Raw genomic sequence first — 11110 nt, 5'->3', positions numbered from 1 at the left:
CGCACGAGCCAAGTGGCCGAAAATAGCCCCCGCCGAGCGGATCGGCTTTTTATAAGCACCGCGGAGGTGGTCGCGGCGCCTCATTCGACTTCCAGCGGCCGGCGAGCCCGGGCACCCGCCCGGCACATCCGGGAGGCCGTGCGCACGAGCCAAGTGGCCGAAAATAGCCCCCGCCGAGCGGATCGGCTGTTTATAAGCACCGCGGAGGTGGTCGCGGCGCCTCATTCGACTTCCAGCGGCCGGCGAGCTCGCGCACCCGCCCGGCACATCCGGGAAGCCGTGCGCACGAGCCAAGTGGCCGAAAATAGCCCCCGCCGAGCGGATCGGCTGTTTATAAGCACCGCGGAGGTGGTCGCGGCGCCTCATTCGACTTCCAGCGGCCGGCGAGCTCGCGCACCCGCCCGGCACATCCGGGAGGCCGTGCGCACGAGCCAAGTGGCCGAAAATAGCCCCCGCCGAGCGGATCGGCTGTTTATAAGCACCGCGGAGGTGGTCGCGGCGCCTCATTCGACTTCCAGCGGCCGGCGAGCTCGCGCACCCGCCCGGCACATCCGGGAGGCCGTGCGCACGAGCCAAGTGGCCGAAAATAGCCCCCGCCGAGCGGATCGGCTGTTTATAAGCACCGCGGAGGTGGTCGCGGCGCCTCATTCGACTTCCAGCGGCCGGCGAGCTCGCGCACCCGCCCGGCACATCCGGGAGGCCGTGCGCACGAGCCAAGTGGCCGAAAATAGCCCCCGCCGAGCGGATCGGCTGTTTATAAGCACCGCGGAGGTGGTCGCGGCGCCTCATTCGACTTCCAGCGGCCAGCGAGCTCGCGCACCCGCCCGGCACATCCGGGAGGCCGTGCGCACGAGCCAAGTGGCCGAAAATAGCCCCCTCCGAGCGGATCGGCTGTTTATAAGCACCGCGGAGGTGGTCGCGGCGCCTCATTCGACTTCCAGCGGCCGGCGAGCTCGCGCACCCGACCGGCACATCCGGGAGGCCGTGCGCACGAGCCAAGTGGCCGAAAATAGCCCCCGCCGAGCGGATCGGCTGTTTATAAGCACCGCGGAGGTGGTCGCGGCGCCTCATTCGACTTCCGGCGGGCGGCGAGCTCGCGCACCCGCCCGGCACATCCGGGAGGCCGTGCGCACGAGCCAAGTGGCCGAAAATAGCCCCGGCCGAGCGGATCGGCTGTTTATAAGCACCGCGGAGGTGGTCGCGGCGCCTCATTCGACTTCCAGCGGCCGGCGAGCTCGCGCACCCGCCCGGCACATCCGGGAGGCCGTGCGCACGAGCCAAGTGGCCGAAAACAGCCCCCGCCGAGCGGATCGGCTGTTTATAAGCACCGCGGAGGTGGTCGCGGCGCCTCATTCGACTTCCAGCGGCCGGCGAGCTCGCGCACCCGCCCGGCACATCCGGGAGGCCGTGCGCACGAGCCAAGTGGCCGAAAATAGCCCCCGCCGAGCGGATCGGCTGTTTATAAGCACCGCGGAGGTGGTCGCGGCGCCTCATTCGACTTCAAGCGGCCGGCGAGCTCGCGCACACGCCCGGCACATCCGGGAGGCCGTGCGCACGAGCCAAGTGGCCGAAAATAGCCCCCGCCGAGCGGATCGGCTGTTTATAAGCACCGCGGAGGTGGTCGCGGCGCCTCATTCGACTTCCAGCGGCCGGCGAGCTCGCGCACCCGCCCGGCACATCCGGGAGGCCGTGCGCACGAGCCAAGTGGCCGAAAATAGCCCCCGCCGAGCGGATCGGCGGTTTATAAGCACCGCGGAGGTGGTCACGGCGCCTCATTCGACTTCCAGCGGCCGGCGAGATCGCGCACCCGCCCGGCACATCCTGGAGGCCGTGCGCACGAGCCAAGTGGCCGAAAATAGCCCCCGCCGAGCGGATCGGCTGTTTATAAGCACCGCGGAGGTGGTCGCGGCGCCTCATTCGACTTCCGGCGGGCGGCGAGCTCGCGCACCCGCCCGGCACATCCGGGAGGCCGTGCGCACGAGCCAAGTGGCCGAAAATAGCCCCCGCCGAGCGGATCGGCTGTTTATAAGCACCGCGGAGGTGGTCGCGGCGCCTCATTCGACTTCCAGCGGCCGGCGAGCTCGCGCACCCGCCCGGCACATCCGGGAGGCCGTGCGCACGAGCCAAGTGGCCGAAAATAGCCCCCGCCGAGCGGATCGGCTGTTTATAAGCACCGCGGAGGTGGTCGCGGCGCCTCATTCGACTTCCAGCGGCCGGCGAGCTCGCGCACCCGCCCGGCATATCCGGGAGGCCGTGCGCACGAGCCAAGTGGCCGAAAATAGCCCCCGCCGAGCGGATCGGCTGTTTATAAGCACCGAGGAGGTGGTCGCGGCGCCTCATTCGACTTCCAGCGGCCGGCGAGCCCGCGCACCCGCCCGGCACATCCGGGAGGCCGTGCGCACGAGCCAAGTGGCCGAAAATAGCCCCCGCCGAGCGGATCGGCTGTTTATAAGCACCGCGGAGGTGGTCGCGGCGCCTCATTCGACTTCCAGCGGCCGGCGAGCTCGCGCACCCGCCCGGCACATCCGGGAGGCCGTGCGCACAAGCCAAGTGGCCGAAAATAGCCCCCGCCGAGCGGATCGGCTGTTTATAAGCACCGCGGAGGTGGTCGCGGCGCCTCATTCGACTTCCAGCGGCCGGCGAGCTCGCGCACCCGCCCGGCACATCCGGGAGGCCGTGCGCACGAGCCAAGTGGCCGAAAATAGCCCCCGCCGAGCGGATCGGCTGTTTATAAGCACCGCGGAGGTGGTCGCGGCGCCTCATTCGACTTCCAGCGGCCGGCGAGCTCGCGCACCCGCCCGGCACATCCGGGAGGCCGTGCGCACGAGCCAAGTGGCCGAAAATAGCCCCCGCCGAGCGGATCGGCTGTTTATAAGCACCGCGGAGGTGGTCGCGGCGCCTCATTCGACTTCCGGCGGGCGGCGAGCTCGCGCACCCGCCCGGCACATCCGGGAGGCCGTGCGCACGAGCCAAGTGGCCGAAAATAGCCCCCGCCGAGCGGATCGGCTGTTTATAAGCACCGCGGAGGTGGTCGCGGCGCCTCATTCGACTTCCAGCGGCCGGCGAGCTCGCGCACCCGCCCGGCACATCCGGGAGGCCGTGCGCACGAGCCAAGTGGCCGAAAATAGCCCCCGCCGAGCGGATCGGCTGTTTATAAGCACCGCGGAGGTGGTCGCGGCGCCTCATTCGACTTACAGCGGTCGGCGAGCTCGCGCACCCGCCCGGCACATCCGGGAGGCCGTGCGCACGAGCCAAGTGGCCGAAAATAGCCCCCGCCGAGCGGATCGGCTGTTTATAAGCACCGCGGAGGTGGTCGCGGCGCCTCATTCGACTTCCAGCGGCCGGCGAGCTCGCGCACCCGCCCGGCACATCCGGGAGGCCGTGCGCACGAGCCAAGTGGCCGAAAATAGCCCCCGCCGAGCGGATCGGCTGTTTATAAGCACCGCGGAGGTGGTCGCGGCGCCTCATTCGACTTCCAGCGGCCGGCGAGCTCGCGCACCCGCCCGGCACATCCGGGAGGCCGTGCGCACGAGCCAAGTGGCCGAAAATAGCCCCCGCCGAGCGGATCGGCTGTTTATAAGCACCGCGGAGGTGGTCGCGGCGCCTCATTCGACTTCCAGCGGCCGGCGAGATCGCGCACCCGCCCGGCACATCCGGGAGGCCGTGCGCACGAGCCAAGTGGCCGAAAATAGCCCCCGCCGAGCGGATCGGCGGTTTATAAACACCGCGGAGGTGGTCGCGGCGCCTCATTCGACTTCCAGCGGGCCGCGCACTCGCGCACGCCGCCCGGTTCAAATTTTCTAAGTGCAACGCACAATGAGATGCATGAGAAACGGCCTTGGTTACCATCACATTTGAAGCGATGAATACGAAGTTAAATTTTATGACTCGGTGTATAAGTCGAGGTCGATTTTTTTCGGTCGATTTTGGATCGAAAAAGGTCGACCAATACACCGGCAAATACGGTATATATACTTATTATAAATGTAGTATTTATTTATATTGATTTATTGTTTATTTATATATATAAAGGCAGGTCCGCAAAAATATTTCTGACGCATAGCCGGTCCGTGGCGCAAGAAAGGTTGGGGACCACTAGTCTAAAAGAATCTGGCCGTAACTGGAATAGGGTTCTACGCGAATGCCCAACGGAAAAGTGAAGTGCACAAAACCTGCATTTGGCTGTATCAAAATAAATGTCATGAAAAAGGTAAAAACACTACATGGAAGCGCAATGTGTTGTGCTGGGTTCTTTTACAAGTAAAGACTGCTGCTTTGAGTTCACAGGGAGCCATGCTCTTTATTCACTGTACATAGAGGTTTTGAACTCGTGTTGTAGTTTCAGTGTCGGAGTTCAAACTAGGCTTGCAGTTTCCGAATGCCATTCGTGATGGGTGTTGTAAAAAGGTCTTGGCTTAAACGATTGAAGTGCACATAAGAAGAAAAAAAAAAAAAAAAGAGCTTGAAGTGCACATAAGAAAAAGAAAAAGCTTACAGCACCTGGTATTCCCAGGCAGTCTCCCATCCAAGTACTAACCAGGCCCGACCCTGCTTAGCTTCCGAGATAAGACGAGATCAGGCGTTCTCAGGGTGGTATGGCCGTAAGCCGTGAGGTGACCCAACATTTTGCATTTTATAGACACAATCGCCCCTGAAACTAGCGAGCAAGCCAATGAAGCCTTCAAAACTGCTTCGGCACATGGAGACCAAGCATCCTGCATTAAAAGACAAACCTTAACCACTTCGGGTTTCATTGTCTCCGATTACGCCTGGATGGGACCGGCTCGTTTCTGAGAAACAAGCTCGGTGCTCCCAATAATTCAACGTAATGGTGACTTTTATTTTTATGTGGTTTATATTTGTTTTTATGCCAGTCGTATCATTTTATTTAATCCTATTTATATATATTTATTATAAATGTAGTATTTATTTATATAGATTTATTGTTTATTTATATATATAAAGGCAGGTCCGCAAAAATATTTCTGACGCGTAGCCGGTCCGTGGCGCAAGAAAGTTTGGGGACCACTAGTCTAAAAGAATCTGGCCGTAACTGGAATAGGGTTCTACGCGAATGCCCAACGGAAAAGTGAAGTGCACAAAACCTGCATTTGGCTGTATCAAAATAAATGTCATGAAAAAGGTAAAAACACTACATGGAAGCGCAATGTGTTGTGCTGGGTTCTTTTACAAGTAAAGACTGCTGCTTTGAGTTCACAGGGAGCCATGCTCTTTATTCACTGTACATAGTCTGTCCTCTAGCGGTAAAAACGTGAACTGCAATGCTATGGCTGTCGCCACACAATGTAGGTTTTAAACTCGTGTTGTAGTTTCAGTGTCGGAGTTCAAACTAGGCTTGCAGTTTCCGAATGCCATTCGTGATGGGTGCTGTAAAAAGTTCTTGGCTTAAACGATTGAAGTGCACATAAGAAAAAAAAAAAAAAAAAAAAGCTTACGGTAACTGGTATTCCCAGGCGGTCTCCCATCCAAGTACTAACCAGGCCCGACCCTGCTTAGCCTCCGAGATCGGACGAGAGCGGGCGCTCTCAGGGTAGTATTGCCGTAAGCCGTGAAACCGCTCAGAATTTTTCATTTTATAGACACAATCGCCCCTGAAACCATGCCAAGCAGCGGCGGGACTTGATGGCTGTGGTAAAAGTTTCCTTTCACAATTGACGTGGGAAAAAAAAAAAAAAAAAAGGCTTTCAGCACCTGGTATTCCCGGACGGTCACCCTTCCCTTTTGTTTTTTTTTTTTTGTTTTTTTTACAACCAGGGCCGAAACAGGCTTTCTTCCAAGGCTTTTGGTGTTTTCTGGAAACATGGCTATCATGAAAAGTTATTGACAGCTTTTTATGCGGTAGCACGAATTTGCCGTTGCGACCTGCATTTTGCTGAATCAAAATAAATGCCTTGAAAAGTTTAAAAACACTTCATGGAAGTCACTTCACTGGTTTCTTTTATATCAAACAAATTGTTTTAGGTTATTCACCTGACATGTTTCGGCGGTTTCTTCCGCCTTCATCAGAGTGTCACAGATGTGATGGTGACGCGTCTTTATCAGCTGATGGATCAACATGTCAGGTGAATAACCTAAAACAATTTGTTTGATATAAAAGAAACCAGTGAAGTGATTAAATAAGGAAAAACAAAATGAACTTAGTACAATTACTTCATGGAAGTGTTGTGTTGGGTTCTTTTACAAGTCAAGCCTGCTGCTTTGAGTTCACAGGGAGCCATGCTCACTGTACATAGTCTGCTCTCTAGCGGTAAAAAATTTAACTACAATGCTGTGGATGTCACCACATAATATACGTAGCTTTCAAACTCGTGTTATAGTTTCAATGTCGGAGTTTAAATTAGGCTTGCTGTTTCCGGATGCCATTCGTGATGGGTGTTGTAAAAAATAGCTTCTTAAACGATTGAAGTGCACATAAGAAAAAGAAAAAGCTTACAGCACCTGGTATTCCCAGGCGGTCTCCCATCCAAGTACTAACCAGGCCCGACCCTGCTTAGCTTCCGAGATCGGACGAGATCGGGCGTTCTCAGGGTAGTATGGCCGTAAGCCGTGAGGTGACCCAACATTTTGCATTTTATAGACACAATCGCCCCTGAAACTAGCGAGCGAGCCAATGAAGCCTTCAAAACTGCTTCGGCACATGGAGACCAAGCATCCTGCATTAAAAGACAAACCTTAACCACTTCGGGTTTCATTGTCTCCGATTACGCCTGGATGGGACCGGCTCGTTTCTGAGAAACAAGCTCGGTGCTCCCAATAATTCAACGTAATGGTGACTTTTATTTTTATGTGGTTTATATTTGTTTTTATGCCAGTCGTATCATTTTATTTAATCGTATTTACCGTATTTGCCGGTGTACAGGTCGACTCGGTGTATAAGTCGACCCCCTAAAATTCGACGGAAATTTACGATTTTATGATATATCCTTTGTATAAGTCGAGCTCAATTGTTGCATTATATTAAACTTCAAAATTCAATATGCGAAATTTATTGACGAAATGTGTTCAAATTCTGGGAGGCCGTGCGCATGCTGCTGTTTATAAGCACCGCGGAGGAGATCGCGGCCGGCGAGCTCGCGCACGCCGCCCGGCACCAACGGGAGGCCGGAAATAGCTCCAAGCCGAGCGGATCGGCACTTTATAAGCACCGCGGAGGAGATCGCGGCGCCTCATTGGACTTCCAGCCGCCGGCGAGCTCGCGCACCCGCCCGGCACATCCGGGAGGCCGTGCGCACGAGCCAAGTGGCCGAAAATAGCCCCCGCCGAGCGGATCGGCTGTTTATAAGCACCGCGGAGGTGGTCGCGGCGCCTCATTCGACTTCCAGCGGCCGGCGAGCTCGCGCACCCGCCCGGCACATCCGGGAGGCCGTGCGCACGAGCCAAGTGGCCGAAAATAGCCCCCGCCGAGCGGATCGGCTGTTTATAAGCACCGCGGAGGTGGTCGGGCGCCTCATTCGACTTCCAGCGGCCGGCGAGCTCGCGCACCCGCCCGGCACATCCGGGAGGCCGTGCGCACGAGCCAAGTGGCCGAAAATAGCCCCCGCCGAGCGGATCGGCTGTTTATAAGCACCGCGGAGGTGGTCGCGGCGCCTCATTCGACTTCCAGCGGCCGGCGAGCTCGCGCACCCGCCCGGCACATCCGGGAGGCCGTGCGCACGAGCCAAGTGGGCGAAAATAGCCCCCGCCGAGCGGATCGGCTGTTTATAAGCACCGCGGAGGTGGTCGCGGCGCCTCATTCGACTTCCAGCGGCCGGCGAGCTCGCGCACCCGCCCGGCACATCCGGGAGGCCGTGCGCACGAGCCAAGTGGCCGAAAATAGCCCCCGCCGAGCGGATCGGCTGTTTATAAGCACCGCGGAGGTGGTCGCGGCGCCTCATTCGACTTCCAGCGGCCGGCGAGCCCGCGCACCCGCCCGGCACATCCGGGAGGCCGTGCGCACGAGCCAAGTGGCCGAAAATAGCCCCCGCCGAGCGGATCGGCTGTTTATAAGCACCGCGGAGGTGGTCGCGGCGCCTCATTCGACTTCCAGCGGCCGGCGAGCTCGCGCACCCGCCCGGCACATCCGGGAGGCCGTGCGCACGAGCCAAGTGGCCGAAAATAGCCCCCGCCGAGCGGATCGGCTGTTTATAAGCACCGCGGAGGTGGTCGCGGCGCCTCATTCGACTTCCAGCGGCCGGCGAGCTCGCGCACCCGCCCGGCACATCCGGGAGGCCGTGCGCACGAGCCAAGTGGCCGAAAATAGCCCCCGCCGAGCGGATCGGCTGTTTATAAGCACCGCGGAGGTGGTCGCGGCGCCTCATTCGACTTCCAGCGGCCGGCGAGCTCGCGCACCCGCCCGGCACATCCGGGAGGCCGTGCGCACGAGCCAAGTGGCCGAAAATAGCCCCCGCCGAGCGGATCGGCTGTTTATAAGCACCGCGGAGGTGGTCGCGGCGCCTCATTCGACTTCCAGCGGCCGGCGAGCTCGCGCACCCGCCCGGCACATCCGGGAGGCCGTGCGCACGAGCCAAGTGGCCGAAAATAGCCCCCGCCGAGCGGATCGGCTGTTTATAAGCACCGCGGAGGTGGTCGCGGCGCCTCATTCGACTTCCAGCGGCCAGCGAGCTCGCGCACCCGCCCGGCACATCCGGGAGGCCGTGCGCACGAGCCAAGTGGCCGAAAATAGCCCCCGCCGAGCGGATCGGCTGTTTATAAGCACCGCGGAGGTGGTCGCGGCGCCTCATTCGACTTCCAGCGGCCGGCGAGCTCGCGCACCCGACCGGCACATCCGGGAGGCCGTGCGCACGAGCCAAGTGGCCGAAAATAGCCCCCGCCGAGCGGATCGGCTGTTTATAAGCACCGCGGAGGTGGTCGCGGCGCCTCATTCGACTTCCGGCGGGCGGCGAGCTCGCGCACCCGCCCGGCACATCCGGGAGGCCGTGCGCACGAGCCAAGTGGCCGAAAATAGCCCCGGCCGAGCGGATCGGCTGTTTATAAGCACCGCGGAGGTGGTCGCGGCGCCTCATTCGACTTCCAGCGGCCGGCGAGCTCGCGCACCCGCCCGGCACATCCGGGAGGCCGTGCGCACGAGCCAAGTGGCCGAAAACAGCCCCCGCCGAGCGGATCGGCTGTTTATAAGCACCGCGGAGGTGGTCGCGGCGCCTCATTCGACTTCCAGCGGCCGGCGAGCTCGCGCACCCGCCCGGCACATCCGGGAGGCCGTGCGCACGAGCCAAGTGGCCGAAAATAGCCCCCGCCGAGCGGATCGGCTGTTTATAAGCACCGCGGAGGTGGTCGCGGCGCCTCATTCGACTTCAAGCGGCCGGCGAGCTCGCGCACCCGCCCGGCACATCCGGGAGGCCGTGCGCACGAGCCAAGTGGCCGAAAATAGCCCCCGCCGAGCGGATCGGCTGTTTATAAGCACCGCGGAGGTGGTCGCGGCGCCTCATTCGACTTCCAGCGGCCGGCGAGCTCGCGCACCCGCCCGGCACATCCGGGAGGCCGTGCGCACGAGCCAAGTGGCCGAAAATAGCCCCCGCCGAGCGGATCGGCTGTTTATAAGCACCGAGGAGGTGGTCGCGGCGCCTCATTCGACTTCCAGCGGCCGGCGAGCCCGCGCACCCGCCCGGCACATCCGGGAGGCCGTGCGCACGAGCCAAGTGGCCGAAAATAGCCCCCGCCGAGCGGATCGGCTGTTTATAAGCACCGCGGAGGTGGTCGCGGCGCCTCATTCGACTTCCAGCGGCCGGCGAGCTCGCGCACCCGCCCGGCACATCCGGGAGGCCGTGCGCACAAGCCAAGTGGCCGAAAATAGCCCCCGCCGAGCGGATCGGCTGTTTATAAGCACCGCGGAGGTGGTCGCGGCGCCTCATTCGACTTCCAGCGGCCGGCGAGCTCGCGCACCCGCCCGGCACATCCGGGAGGCCGTGCGCACGAGCCAAGTGGCCGAAAATAGCCCCCGCCGAGCGGATCGGCTGTTTATAAGCACCGCGGAGGTGGTCGCGGCGCCTCATTCGACTTCCAGCGGCCGGCGAGCTCGCGCACCCGCCCGGCACATCCGGGAGGCCGTGCGCACGAGCCAAGTGGCCGAAAATAGCCCCCGCCGAGCGGATCGGCTGTTTATAAGCACCGCGGAGGTGGTCGCGGCGCCTCATTCGACTTCCAGCGGCCGGCGAGCTCGCGCACCCGCCCGGCACATCCGGGAGGCCGTGCGCACAAGCCAAGTGGCCGAAAATAGCCCCCGCCGAGCGGATCGGCTGTTTATAAGCACCGCGGAGGTGGTCGCGGCGCCTCATTCGACTTCCAGCGGCCGGCGAGCTCGCGCACCCGCCCGGCACATCCGGGAGGCCGTGCGCACGAGCCAAGTGGCCGAAAATAGCCCCCGCCGAGCGGATCGGCTGTTTATAAGCACCGCGGAGGTGGTCGCGGCGCCTCATTCGACTTACAGCGGTCGGCGAGCTCGCGCACCCGCCCGGCACATCCGGGAGGCCGTGCGCACGAGCCAAGTGGCCGAAAATAGCCCCCGCCGAGCGGATCGGCTGTTTATAAGCACCGCGGAGGTGGTCGCGGCGCCTCATTCGACTTCCAGCGGCCGGCGAGCTCGCGCACCCGCCCGGCACATCCGGGAGGCCGTGCGCACGAGCCAAGTGGCCGAAAATAGCCCCCGCCGAGCGGATCGGCTGTTTATAAGCACCGCGGAGGTGGTCGCGGCGCCTCATTCGACTTCCAGCGGCCGGCGAGCTCGCGCACCCGCCCGGCACATCCGGGAGGCCGTGCGCACGAGCCAAGTGGCCGAAAATAGCCCCCGCCGAGCGGATCGGCTGTTTATAAGCACCGCGGAGGTGGTCGCGGCGCCTCATTCGACTTCCAGCGGCCGGCGAGATCGCGCACCCGCCCGGCACATCCGGGAGGCCGTGCGCACGAGCCAAGTGGCCGAAAATAGCCCCCGCCGAGCGGATCGGCGGTTTATAAACACCGCGGAGGTGGTCGCGGCGCCTCATTCGACTTCCAGCGGGCCGCGCACTCGCGCACGCCGCCCGGTTCAAATTTTCTAAGTGCAACGCACAATGAGATGCATGAGAAACGGCCTTGGTTACCATCACATTTGAAGCGA

At 61.4% G+C, this 11110-nt stretch overlaps 2 non-coding genes and 1 pseudogene across 2 annotated transcripts; all 3 read right to left on the bottom strand.

Moving 5' to 3' along the window:
• Positions 1–4488: 4488 nt before the first annotated feature.
• Positions 4489–4607, bottom strand: LOC125993280 (5S ribosomal RNA). Its single transcript, XR_007490109.1, has one exon. It is a non-coding gene; the product is annotated as a 5S ribosomal RNA (ribosomal RNA).
• An 842-nt stretch (positions 4608–5449) lies between these two features.
• On the bottom strand, positions 5450–5568 carry LOC125993193 (5S ribosomal RNA; annotated as a pseudogene).
• An 879-nt stretch (positions 5569–6447) lies between these two features.
• On the bottom strand, positions 6448–6566 carry LOC125993255 (5S ribosomal RNA). Its single transcript, XR_007490085.1, has one exon. It is a non-coding gene; the product is annotated as a 5S ribosomal RNA (ribosomal RNA).
• Positions 6567–11110: the final 4544 nt, after the last annotated feature.

Source organism: Syngnathus scovelli, unplaced genomic scaffold (assembly GCF_024217435.2).
Source record: "Syngnathus scovelli strain Florida unplaced genomic scaffold, RoL_Ssco_1.2 HiC_scaffold_27, whole genome shotgun sequence".
Taxonomy (NCBI): domain Eukaryota; kingdom Metazoa; phylum Chordata; class Actinopteri; order Syngnathiformes; family Syngnathidae; genus Syngnathus; species Syngnathus scovelli.
The sequence above is the reverse complement of the archived record's forward strand: the minus strand, read 5'-3'. Positions and strand labels throughout refer to the sequence as shown.